We start from the raw sequence: 14,657 nt of genomic DNA on the forward strand, positions 1-14,657 counted from the left end.
TGGAGACGGAAGAGGTTCCAGATCAATGGAGAGTTGCGGGTGTTGTTCCTTTATTCAAGAAAGAGAGTAGAGAAAGCCCAGGAAATTATAGACCATTGAGTCTTATCTCATTATTTGGTAATTTGATGGAGAAGATCCTTGGAGGGGACGAATTATGAACATTTGGAGAGGTATAATATGATTACTAATAGTCAGCATGGCTTTGTCAAGGGCAGGTCGTGCCTTACTAGCCTGATTGAATCTTCTGAGGATGTGAATAAACACGTTGATGAAGGAACAGCAGTAGATGTAGTGTATATGGATTTTAGCAAGGCATTTGATAAGGTACCCCATGCAAGGCTTACTGAGAAAGTAAGGAGGCATGGGATCCAGGGGACATTGCTTTGTGGGTCCAGACGTGGCTTGCCCGCCGAAGGCAAAGAGTGGTTGTAGACGGGTCATATTCTGCATGGAGGACGGTCAGCACCGGAGTGCCTCAGGGATCTGTTCTGGGGCCCTTACTCTTCGTGACTTTTGTAAATGACCTGAATGAAGAAGTGGAGGGGTGAGTTCGTAAACTTGCTGATGACACAATGGTTGGGGGTGTTGTGGATAGTGTGGAGGGCTGTCAGAGGATACAGCGGGACGATGATAGGATGCAAAACTGGGTTGAGAAGTGACAGATGGAGTTCAACCCAGATAAGTGCGACGTGGTTCATTTTGGTAGGTCAAATAAAATGACTGAGTATAATATTAATTGTCAGAATCTGGGCAGTGCGGAGAATCAGAGGGATCTTCGAATCCGAGTCCATAGGACACTCAAAACCGCTGCGCAGGTTGACTCTGTGGTTAAGAAGGCGTACGGTGTATTGGCCTTCATAAATACTGGAATTGAATTTACGTGCCGAGAGGAAATGTTTCAGCTATATAGGACCCTGGTCAGACCCCACTTGGAGTACAGTGCTCAGTTCTGGTCACCTCACTACAGGAAGGATGTGGAAGCCATAGAACGGGTGCAGAGGAGATTTACAAGGATGTTGCCTGGATTAGGGAGCATGCCTTATGCCAATAGGTTGTGTGAACTCCGCCTTTACTCCTTGGAGCGATGGAGGCATGAGAGGTGACCTGAAAGAGATGTTGAGAGGCATTGATCGTGTGGATAGTCAGAGGCTTTTTCCCAGGGCTGAAATGGTTGCCACAAGAGGACACGGATTTAAGGCGTTGTGTCATAGGTACAGAGGAGGTGTCAGGGTTATGTTTTTTACTCAGAGAGTGGTGAGTGCATGGAATGGGCTGCCGACAACGGTGGCGGCAGCAGATACGATAGAGTCTTTTAAGAGACATTTGGATAGGTACATGGAGCTTTGGAAAATAGAGGGCTATTAGCCTAGTAATTTCTAAGGTAGGGACATGTTCGGCACATATTTGCGGGCCGAAGGGCCAGCATTGTGCTGTAGGTTTTCTATGTTTCTTTCACCCTGAACGTCTGCCCATTGCGGGGTTGAGAGAGAAGACGGGGCAGAGAGGGAAGACATTAAGGGGAGGGTGTGGTCGTGAGGAGCGAGAAATGGAGGGGAGTGTTTATACTGATTATCTTTCAAAAACAGTAATTGTTTGAAGTTACTTGCTGCAAATTCACTATCCATTGCCTGTACACTCTCAACCAAATTATTGGTAGAGATGACAAGTTGCAGTGTGCAAAGTCAATTTCATTTTCAGAGCACATACATTTCACCACATACAACCCTGAAATTCTTCTTCACGCGGGCAGACTCAGCAGATCTATAGAATAGTAACTGTACAAGGATCAATGAAACATCAAGTAGAGCACAGAAGACAACAAACTGCAACAATGCAAATATAATTAAATAGCAATAAATAAAGAGATCAATGAGTGTAACCCCGGGGAATACCACTAGATACGGGCCTCGAGTCCAATAAACAGCCTCCCACCATCACTCCCTGCTTCCTGCTATCAAGACAACTGTGCTCTCCCTGGATGCCGCGTGATCTACCTTTCCACAGAATATTACCATGCTGAACCTGACGAAGCCCGAAACGTCGACTGTACTTCTTCCTATCGATGCTGCCTGCGTTCTACCAGCATTTAGTTTGTGTTGCTGCAGACCAACTCCTCACTTGAGACGACTGCCTAAACCCGGGATGCTGCATCCGGGAAGCATAAAAGCCAGGACCTACAGGCTCTGGGACAGTTTCTTCCACTGGGACATGAGACTGATGAACTCACGCTGATTTGAGAACACTCGAGATTACATTGACTATTATATTTGTTTTAAGCTATTATAAATTACTATATTTGCACATTTCACATTTAGATGATTTTTACTTCTCATGTATGAGAAGGATGTAATAACTGAACTCCATTCAATTCAATTTCTGATTCTGTTTCTGACCTGCTCACCTCCGGGCATCCTCCGTCAACAAGCTTCTTCCTCAGTCACCGTCTGTGAGATTATATAAAGGAATTAAAACAATCTATCAGACAGCTTCTGTACCCCTTTACCCCTAAACATGTTCCCCTATTAAAACTCTCTCTTTAGCCCTTTGCCTACTCCCTTTCCCTTTCAGACTCCCGATATGCCACCAGATCTGAATCCACTCTAAGGACATTGATATCTCAGAGGAGGCTGTCATTCTTTGATGCAGAGGTCAGTGACCCCATTTCCAATCTGCACTCGCTGTTCATGACGGTGACAGCTGTTCCCAGACTCTGAGGCTCAGGAACAAACACAATCTTAATAGCAAGGTTGGACAGTTCCTGTAATTAATATGAAGAGAGTATTGATGTTTCCTGGAAGGACCCGCGAGCTGAGCTGGCTGACCCAATTCACCAGATCCTCCCTTGTTTACAAGTTAGTTTGTCACGAAGTTTCCTATCATCCCACCTTCACCCAACAGACCCCAACCCGCCTACGACGACACACCATTCCAACTACTCACCCCACTCACACACGTCCACCCATAAACTCTACCGACACACAGACAGATCCCCTTTACCCCAAACCCCTTGGGGATCCACAACTAACTGATCCCACAGCCCGGTCTCCATCGCAATGCTAAAACCGGGGCAGCGGGACAGGCACTGAGCAGAGCACAGTCCCGGCCCCTCACACCGCAATTGGCCCCCGATTTACACAAACCCGGTAATAGCTCCTTCCTCAGCGCCGACCGGACGGTAAAACAGGGGGCAATACTTGGTGACGGCAGCGCGCCTGCTCATCTCCGAGGCTCGATGTTCCCACAGCGCAGAGAGCTCAGCCGTCCGGCTCTTTCACTGGGACACCCTGAACACCATATCCATTCCATGTCCGAGCGAAATTTAATGACCAACAAATATAATTCCTCTCAGCGATCAGTTGTCAGAATGATTCCCTGACTCTGAGGAAGGGGTATCTGTGGTCCACACTGTCAGGGTGTTGAGTTTACCAGGAGATAAAGACTGCAGGGAATAGAGGACTTCTGTTGTCTAATACACTGTGTGTGGACCCCGCTGGAAATTCTGATTCGTATTATTTTTTTTTAAAAAAGAAAAAAGCAGTTGTTTATTAAAGTACTAGACACCAAGACACTGCACTGACTGAAGCCATCCCAAACCGGATCAGTCCCGAAAGTCCTCCCCTGAAACATTTCACACACAAGAGAAAAACTGCAGATGCTGGAAATCCAAGGAACGCACACAAATGCTGGAGGAACTCAGCAGGCCGGGCAGCATCTACGGAAGATATACAGTGGACGTTTCGGGCGGAGACCCTTCAGCAGGACCGCTGTGTTCCTCCAAAATTTTGTGTGTTGCCCAGAAACATTTGTGGATTTGTGACTCAACTCGAGACAAACACCACGCTGCCCACCCTCCACGAATAGCCAGACAAATAGAAAGGACTTCACATCACACAACAGGGGATTCAGACATGAAACCCTAATTAAGTTATGCTGTACCAAATCGTACGAAACGAAAGGTGTTTTTAAATAGAAGCGCTCCCCCTCACATGACGTCACAGAGCAGCCACCCCCCCCCCCACGCGCCAGATGTCACGCATGATCTCACAGTATCTGCATCCGCTGTCTCGAGCACCGTGCCTTACGTCACACACGCACGCTGTGCAACAGCTTTTTCGGTTCAACGGCTGAACTACTAATCACTTGCCAAAGACCCCCTCCCTGCTCCCCACCCCCCAGCAGTCAACAGAGGAATTGAATTGAATTGATCTGCAAGCGGGGCCAACGGTTCGGGCAAAGTGAGAATTACTTGTACTTTCTTGAGATTGTACCTGGAATATGGTGTAAAATCCCGCTCCCCATACTAACACAAGGTTTATATAGAACAAAGAACAAACTGCCAGAGGAACTCAATGGGTCGGGTAGCATCTGTGGAGGGAAATGGACCGTCAACATTTCGGGCCGAGACCCTCCCTCTGGACTGAGAGTGGACGGGAAATAGTCAGAGAAAAGTGGTGAGGGGTGGGGATGGGGCAAGAGCTGGGGCGTGAGAGGTGGATCCAGGTGAAGGGGGAAGGTGGGAAGGTGGAAATAGTGACAGGGAGGGGTCGGCGGAGAGTGGTTGGGGCAACACGGGGCTGCAGAAGATGGAAATTAATTCCATAGAGAATCAAGAGAGGTTAGAGAGTATTTGTTATAGAGAGTGCAATGATCCCTGGAGTGGTGGGGTCATCATATGAAGAAAGATCAAATGTGATAACCCAATGTGATTTGGAGAATCGAGGACTGAGAGGTGAACTCATTGAAATGCACAACATCATTACCGGTTGAACCAGGGATCCCAGTCTCTGAAATAGGGGGTGGAATGTCCGGGACTGCGATGAGGGGAAATGTCTCCACTCCGAGGGTGGTGAATGTCTGAAAATCCCCTCCACAGATGGCGGTGAAGACTCGGTGATCGTCCTCACATAAAACCGCGGCCGGCAGATGTATGGAGACCGAAGGGATCGAGGAAATAAGGATCGGACAGAAACATGTGGCTGAGATGGGAGAAGAGGCGCCATCTTGTTGATGGTTAGAGGGGCTGAATGCCCACCTCCTGCAGTTTCTCACTGATGTTTCAGTGTTGCTGTCCAGCGAGGCCGGAGAAATGTGAATAGAAATTAGTGTTTATAAACATGGACTGTTTTAAATGAAAGCTGGAAATTTCAGGTTTGGGTCTGAAAACTGCGTCGGACCGGAATCGGAATGGAGCGCGTGAAACTGTGACCTGAAGGTGGAGGGAAAGGAACTTGAAAGATAAGGCGGGAAAAACTAAACACGTATCTGGTGTCAATATGGAATAATGTGGGTAATGCGGCGGATGGGTCGGGCAGCGTGTAGGGGGCGAGGAGCAGAGTCACCGGTTCAGACGGGAGACCCTCCACCCGTCACCTGATCTCGTTTACAGCAGATCGTAATGCAAGTTTGAAACATTTTCTAATTATTTGTGTTCTTCAGAAATGCCAATAGTTCAGTTAAGTTTCCCTCCGAATTTCCGAAGCAGAAGGTCAGTCTGTCTCATATTTCCACACAATTAAAATGGGGAATTTGTTTATTCGAATTACGTACTGAGATACAGTGAAAATCTTGCTGACGTACCATCCACACAAATCGATACATTACAACAGTACATTGAGCTGATATATGACCAAACATTAACTGTAACAACGCATTATGACTGCAGAGCAAGTGCAGTGCAGATAGACATATGGTGCAGGGGCACGTCGAGTTACATTGTGATTTCCAGTCCATTTTATTACTCTATTGGCTTATAATCACAAGAAACCGTTCGTTGGTTTGCACCAATAGTATCCCGGGTTGTGGGTATCTTTGAGTGCACGGTCGGCTTTTCAGATGCAGGGGGAAATTTAGGAAGAGTCCAGGCTTGTTTCTATGATGTTCCCAGATGAGACCCAAGTACTCTGCAGTTCCTTGCAGTCATGCGCAGAGCAGAAGCCATACGAAGGCGTGAAGTATCGACAAAAAGCTCAAAGACCTCGGCCTTCACCCTGCCTTGTGTAGCTGAATCCTGGACTTCCCATCAGATCGCTGGCAGGTGGTATGAGTGGGCTCTCTCACCTCTGTCTCTCTGACCTTCAGCACACATAACCCACAGGGTTGTCTCCTTGGCCCCCTCATTTACTCTCTGTATACCCATGATTGTGTCGCCACCCACAGCTCTAAGCAGCTGATCAGATTTGCCGATGATAGTAGACGGATTGGCCGAATGTCAAATAACAATAAAGCAACCTACAGAGAAGCTGCTACCACCTGGGAAACGGTACCTCAGCACAAAACTAGGATTTCCTCCCCATCTGGGAAATTCGCTGTACAACCTGTATCCCACCAAATCAAAGATATCTATCACCTCAATGATTTATATCAACCATCTTGTCCAAGCTCTGTCCAGCCGGTATCCCAGCAATGATTATCTGTTAACAGCCTCTCTGCTACCGTTGTCTTCGTTGTGACGTATTTTGCCTCACTCTGAGGCTCACTCATTCTGAAATATGTGTTTATTACCTGGAACTAGGAGAAGATTTATTGAATACAGCACCAGGTAGGGTAAAGACAGCCATTCCGACTTTAGCTTCAACGTTGCCAAATGTCCGCCGTGTTAGTCTTTGTCGGAAGGAGGCTGGGCAGCAGAGATAGCAGATTGATAGTGGGGTGGGGAGGAAGTTGTGTGTATTAACTGCATTCTCCCGGTATTGGATTGAAGAGAAATCTAATGTATTACATTTGCGCTACTTTGTTCAGGCCGTTATAAATAACTTGTTATCAGTTAATAGTTGTGCATCATTTAAAGTAAAAAAAAGAGAAAATGCTGGAAACGTTCAGCGGATCTGGCAGCATCTTGGACCTTCCCAGTTCTGATACTGGGTCTTCCACAGTTTCTCTTTACACACATCCAATCTGATGTACCGAGTTTCCAGCTCTTTACATTCAATTTTATTTTTAAACGCGTTTTATTCCTGTTAGACTACAGGAAATGTGGTGGTTAATTGTGCTGGGCAAGATCTCATTTAACAATAGGATAATGATAAAATGTGTTCAGTTTAGCTGGTGGAGACAATGTGAAACATTATACCCGCCTGCTGGTGCCCCGCGCCCAGGTTTTCCAGCCCGCTATCTGGCCCAGTCAGAGGTTCATCAGGTTTCCGTTCTGACACAGGTTGATGTCGGGGTGTTGGTGTTTGAACTCTGAATGGCCGGGACACTGCAGCATATTACTAGCAACAAGGAGTCCTGACTGAGCTGTAATCCTGGGAAACACTCGGCATTTAGACCTGACAGTATCTGGGATTTGGCCCAGGTCAGTACTTCCACAGATGGGGGCTGGATGTTCCTCCCTTCACAGTGAATCAAAAGGCTTGGGGTGCTGGGCATTGGTTGTGGGGAGATTTCTGATTACACCACTCGCTGAGAGATGTGGGGACGATGTCTGAGGATTCGGGGGTCGGTGAGTGTCAGATTCAGCAGTGTGACACTGTGAGGTTGGGTCCTGAGATAACACAATTTTAGATCCAACTACAATCGACCCGGGGTTCAACCTGCCCAGGTTTATGAGGTGTTGAACGAGTATTTCTGTCCTGGGTTCAGATGTTTGTTTCTGGAATTCCTTTGGAAGTAATGACTGCTTTTCCGAGGAGAGGATATGTTACCATCCCATCCCTTACAGTTAGAAACTGTGGGAATGGACTGTTCCGTGTTTGCAACAGTAGAAATAGACCCGTGAGTTTGGTGTTCAATCTGTGTTTGGAAATTCCTCCCCGTCCCCCGCCACTGTCACCTGTCTGTCAATCGATGGAAATTCGGCGGAATCTCAGGATGCTGGAAACCTCCACCAAAAATGGAAAATATTTGAAGCCATTCTGATGAACGATTATGAACCCAAATCACTAAGCTTGTTCCTCTGGAAATGGACGTATGCACAAGCGCATGTTTGCGGATACTTGGTGGAACAGTGAAGAAACCGCAACTTTTCCCCTGTATATTGTCCTGGTACCACATTCCCTGTAATTCCTGGAAATGTGTTCAGTAGAACTGTTGCTCACGTGGATCACAAGAGTAATCTCAGGAATGAGAGCGTTTATATCGGACAAGCATTTGATGACTCTGGGCCTGTACTCTAAGGAGTTCAGAAGTAGAGAGGAGGACGGGATCATATTTAAACCTACAGAATGCTGAACAGCCAGGATATAGTGGACATGGGGAGGATATTTCCATCAGACGGCGAGTCTGGGGTCTGAGAGGACAGCCTCGGAATAAGCAAGCTTCCCTTTAAAACTGAGATGAGAGAAACTTCTTCAGTCAAACAGTCGTCGATCTGTGGAGTCTGTTGCAACAGATGGTGATTGAGGCTGTCACTGGGTATATTTCTGGCAGAGATTAATACATTATTGATCGCTAACTATTGATCATTTTTGTTAGCCAGACTACTAGAGAATTAAGTGAATGCAGAACGTTAAAGGCAGACTTTACAGTTTTAGATTCTTCATTCCAAAATGGCTGCAGTGTTAACCTTTGTCATAATGAAACTCATAGCAGACGATGTTAGGTTTGTTATTTCCCTTTTCGGTTATTTTTGGTGAGCTGCTTCCTCCGTTTCCAGGGTAACGGCCCACTATAGCTGCAGGAAGAGTTGCACAATGTTTTTATCGCTCTGCGGTCACCGCCTCTCAGGGTAGAGACAGTGGCCTCGGGAGCAAATGTAACAGAGTGATAGTGTGAGGAAAGGATGCTGGTAGCATTGAATGCATGGGATGAACTGAGAACACAGAACCAGAGAAACGTAGAGAACGCACAGCATAGTAAATACTGCAGCATGATAGTGGAAGGAAAGGATGCTGTGAGTATTGACTGCATGGGATGAACTGAGAACACAGAAGCAGAGAAACATAGAGAACCTACAGCATAGTAAACACAGCAGCATGATAGTGGGAGGAAAGGATGCTGTGAGTATTGACTGCATGGGATGAACTGAGAACACAGAAGCAGAGAAACGTAGAGTTCCTACAGCATAGTAAATACAGCAGCATGATAGTGGGAGGAAAGGATGCTGTGAGTATTGACTGCATGGGATGAACTGAGAACACAGAAGCAGAGAAACGTAGAGAACCTACAGCATAGTGCACAGGCCCTTCGGCCACAGTGCTGTCCCAAACATGTACTTACTTTAGAAATTTGCCTGAGTTACCCATCAACCCTCTATTCTTCCAAGCTCCAGGTACTTATCCAAAATTCTCCTGAACACCTTACTTTATCCGCCTCCACCACCGGCGCCGGCAGCCCATTCCACGCACTCACCACTGTCTGCGTAGAAAAACCTTACCCCAGACATCGTCTCGGTACTATTTCCAATCACGTTAAAACTGTGTCCTCTCGTGTTAGCCATTACAGCCCTGAGAAAAAGCCTCTGACTATCCACACGATCAATGCCTCTCATCATCTTACACATCTCTATCAGGTCATATCTCATCCTCCATCTGTCGTAGGAGAAAAGACCAAGTTCACTCAACCTCCAGCCGTCAGGCTCTCAGTCCCGGCCCTTCACACCGCACTCGGCCCCCGATTTACACACACCCGGTAATAGCTCCTTGCTCAGCGCCGCCCGGACGGTACAACAGGGGGCAATACTTGGTGTCGGCAGCGCGCCTGCGCATCTCCGAGGGTCCAACGGCGCCACCAATGGCTCGATGTTCCCACAGCGCAGAGAGCTCGGCCGTCCGGTATATTCAATTAGTAACTGGACATTCGCCCCGTCAGTCCTGTTCCATCATTCTCTATGATCATTGTAGGACTGTGATCTCAGTGACAAATCCCCGCGACCGTTTGCAACACTTCACTCCCTTGCCTGTCAATAATCTGTGTTCTGCGGAATTAAACACATTAAACACTTTTTCTTTGAGGAAGCGAATTTCAAAGACGTACTAATTCCACCTCAGAAAAATAACCTCATCCAGCTTCACTTGTTTCAGCTACCCCTATAGTAGCAAACATGTTCTCGATATTCCTCTTCAGAATCCTCGTGATGTTCAATGTCTCCAGCAAAAGCTTATTTCATTTATGTAACCACCAGCGGATAAAATCTCCTCACCTCCATCTAAATAACAGCGAATGCAATCAAATCCCCGTCGTAATCGAATGCCAGCGAATACAGCGCAGTGGTCAGCGTTGGAATGGACGGGGAACAGTAGAAGACCCCGGACATGCACTCAGTGGCCACATTATTAGGGACAGGAGGTACATGGTAAAGCGCCCAATGAGTGTAGAATTTGCTATTTTTATCTGCTGTCAGTGAGAATTACCACAATATTTGTTAATATAACTATCACTGCCAGTGCTTCCTCGTCTTACCTAAAAACACACACACTTACAGAATAATCGAGCACCCAGATCCGTGAAGCCGCGCGATTTCAGTATTAATATTGATATGGTAGAAATATTAAAATACTGCCGTTACAAGTGTGCTTATTAAAACATCATTACACTGCCGAATACAGTCCATCTTCCTGCCTGATGCAGGACTCCTGGGTCTGGTTTCAGCGAATCCAGTCATCTGAATTTTATGTCCCTAACACACCCTGAGCAATGGTCAGTTGATAACACGCTCATAAACCTGAACTTCAGTCTATTCAGCACGTAACGCCGCACCTTGTTCCACAACGCTTGTGTTAAACCACACAAAGACTCACCTTGCTTCAATGAGCCTTTCTAACTTGTGGTCCGAACCAGAATTAATACTTTAGTGCGCAAAATTTTACCACCTCCAGAGAGGAATCATAACCCGCATCCTGGTTCAGTTTGGTTTGTGCCGTCACGTTGAAATTATTGTTCACCCGGGGACAAGTTTATTGTCGGATTATAAACCCCAGCGACAGCTCAGATCGCAGTGGGTTTATTTCACAGAGACATCAGAAGGAAAGGCGCTCTCCACTCTGATGGAATATTATGCATTTGGAATAATGTTCTCTTTCGATCAGCGGACATCCCCTTTCTCCGGATTTAACTGTGCCCCCGTAGCCTGGACATGCACTGATATTAAGTTGGTCCTTTTAAAAGCCATCTTTAACAGTTCTCCGCAGTTGTAACATTGTGGGAATGGACAACTCGGAAGCGGCTATGCCAAGGTTACCATCTTACAGAGATAACGACTCGGCAAAGTCGACAGCAAGACAAGGATGCCCTTCTCCTTCAGTTTATTGTTCTCTGACTGGAAACGAATTGCTGGATTACAGCGCCATCATATGAAATTTAGACCATTTCCCGGCTGCTGAATTTGCCTGACATCGCATTTAATTTACACCTACATCAAACGTTTTCTTATCAGTGACGGATGGAAAAAACTCTGAACATTAATTTCACTGGGACTCTTATTTGGCGTAAGTTGCTGCTGGCATATTGGATTAGTAGCAGGACATTCGGCCTCTCAGTTCTATTCCACCATTCTCTGATTCTCTGATCTCAATTGAACTCTGATTTCAGCGGCCCAAGCCTGCACAGCCTGCAACACGTCACTCCATTGACTGTCAAGAAACTGACTGTGTTCTGCGGAATTAAACATTAAAAAAACTCCTGCTCTTTCTTTTTTTCCTTTGAGGAAGAGAATTCCAAAGACACACTATTCCCCTTCGTAAAAATAATCTCGTCTATCTTCACCTGTTTGAGTTTCCCTTACAACAGCAAACATATTGTCCACATTGCTGTCAAGATGTCTCGTCATGTTACATATTACTAGCAACCTGTCAACTCATTTATATAAACAAGCGGATAAAGTCTCCTCCCATTGATCTAAATAGCAGCGAATACCATCGTCTCCCAACCTTTATCTAATACCCGCGAATACAGTAAAAATTCCGACATTCATCCATTTCATCCGACACCTCCCTCTGCAACAGGATCCTAGACTCCCTGACTGGGAGACCTCAGTCGGTCCGGAACGGGAGCAGCATCCCCAAAACCATCAAACTGAACACGCCCACCCCCCCCCAGGTCTGTGTGCTCAGTCCACTGTTGTTCACTGTGCTGACCCACGACTGTGCTGCAACACACAGCTCGAATTACATAATCAAGTTCGCTGATGACACGACCGTGGTGGGTCTCATCAGCAAGAATGACGAGTCAGCTTACAGAGAGGTGATGCAGCAGCTAACGGACTGGTGCAGAGCCAACAACCTGTCTCTGAATGTGAACAAAATAAAAAAAAAGGTTGTCGACTTCAGGAGGGCACGCAGCGACCACTCCCCGCTGAACACCAACAGCTCTTCGGTAGAGGTCGTAAAGACCGCCGAATTTCATGGTGTTCACCTGACGGAGAATCTCACCTGGTCCTTCAACACCAGCTCCATAGCAAAGAAAGCTCAGCTGCGTTTCTACTTTCTACGAAGGCTGAGAAAAGTCCGCCTGCCACCCCACCCCCATCCTCATCACATTCTACAGGGGTTGTACTGAGAGCATCCTGAGCAGCCGCATCACTGCCTGGTTCGGAAATTGCACCATTTCGGACCGTAAGATCCTGCAGCGGATCGTGAGGTCAGCTGCAAAGATCATCAGGGTCTCTCTTCCCGCCATCACGGAAATTCACACCACACGCTGCATCCGCAAAACAAACAGCATTATGAAGCAGCCAACGCACCCCTCATACAATCTCTTCTCCCTCCTGCCGTCTGGGAAAAGGCTCCGAAGCATTCGGGCTCTCACGACCAGACTATGTAACAGTTTCTTCCCCCAAGCTATCAGACTCCTCAATACCCAGAGCCTGGACTAAAACCATACTGTCCTATTGTCTTGTTTGTCATTTATTGAAATGCCTGCACTGTTTTGTGCACGTTATGCAATCCTGGGTAGGTATGTAGTCTGGTGTAGTTTTTTTTTTCTGTGTTGTTTTTTTAACGTAGTTTAATGTAGTTTTCGTACTGTATCATGTAACACCATGGTCCTGACAAACGTTGTCTCATTTTTACTATGTACTGTACTAGCGGTTATGGTGAAAATGACAGTTAATAGTGACTTGACTTGACTTGACTTGAAAATTGATGCGAAATACTTATTCAGTGCGTCCACCATTTTATTATCCCCCATTACTGTCTCTCGGTCATTGCTTTCCACTTTCTCCTCTCTTGTACACGTTGTGTATCTGAAAAAAAGAACTTTTGGTATCATCTTTAATCATATTGGCTAGTATTATATTGCATTCCTTCTTTAACTTTTTAATGGGTTGTATTTTGCGTTCTGCTGGCATATAAAATTTCACAATCATTTAACTTCCCGCTAATACTTATACTGCATTCCTTCTCTATGCCTATGATGTTGGCGTTGAGCAGTGTTCTGCGCCACAGTGTATCATTTCCTTTATAACATATCTCCTCTTTAGTAAGTATATATCGTGTGCTTTCGAAACTCCTTTCGGAAACTACAGCCAGTTTTGTTCTGCCGTCATGCCTGCCTGGCTTCTTTTCCAAACGATTCTGGCGAACTCTCGCTAATGTCTCTGTAATTCCCTCTACTCCGCTGTAGTTTTGATGCATCCTTTCTTTTCAAGTTTGAGGGTGAATCCGATCATATCGTGATCATTTTCACCAGAGCCCTCTGATCAATTCCGGCTCGTTACACAGTATCTCGCGGTGGGTTCAACATCGAGCTGCTCTGAAAAGCCACGGCGTAGGCATTCTAAAAATTCTGTCTCTTGGAGTTTAGGATCAACGTGATTTCCCCAGTCTTGCGGAATATTTTCAACCCTCATGACGATTACCATACTGCCCTTTCGGCAGGCATTTTCTATCTCATGTTATATTGTGTAGACCAAATCCGTATTCTGATTTGGGTTGTCTGTAAATATAACTCACATAATGGTTTTTATCATTACAGTTCGTGGTTCTATCCACAATGATTCAACACCTTGCAACCCCATATCACCTCTTTTAAATGATTTAATTTCGCATTTAACCAAAAGAGCAACACTGCCCCTTCTCCATTCTTGGCTATTTGTCCAACGTTAGTGGATGGTCGCATAACCGGGTCCTGTGATAAACACCAGCTGCTCATAGGACCCTCTTCCACCAACTCACATAACTGCATGTACCGTTGATCGGTGGGGTGGAGGGTGGAAGTGGGCTAAGCAGGTTTGCTAACCATGTTTGCTCAAATGTGACCTGCAATCTAGCGGAGGAAAGGAGATCTTTACAACTTTTATTTGGTCCATCTGCAGAAAAAAATATAATTCTGGGCATTTTCCAGTGGAGAAGTGGATAAAGAACCTAAAGTACGTTTTCAGCTTGTTTTCCGTGGTGCAGATAATGGAACACACCAGGAAAAAATAAAAATATCGTGTTTACTTCAATTACAGATTTGGACAGATGTACTTTTTTCTGATGTCCAAAGGTGTCAATAATATAGTAAATATAACTTAACGTATACTGGTGGATGTTTATTTCTGTGTGATCTTCAATCGAGGGTAAATTGTACAAAGTTACAGCGACACGTTTGCTTGGCGATAAATACAAAGTCACTTTATAGAAAAATGCTGATTCTGCCCGGATTAAAGCGCATCCTCTCACACCGACACATCGCAAACAGCGGAACAGCATCGACTGCCATACAGTGGAAATCTCTGTAGGTCTGCGGCCTGGGCTCTGTATGGGATGTGGGGAGGGTTATGGACCGTAAGGAAAACACTC

Source organism: Hypanus sabinus, unplaced genomic scaffold (assembly GCF_030144855.1).
Source record: "Hypanus sabinus isolate sHypSab1 unplaced genomic scaffold, sHypSab1.hap1 scaffold_246, whole genome shotgun sequence".
Taxonomy (NCBI): domain Eukaryota; kingdom Metazoa; phylum Chordata; class Chondrichthyes; order Myliobatiformes; family Dasyatidae; genus Hypanus; species Hypanus sabinus.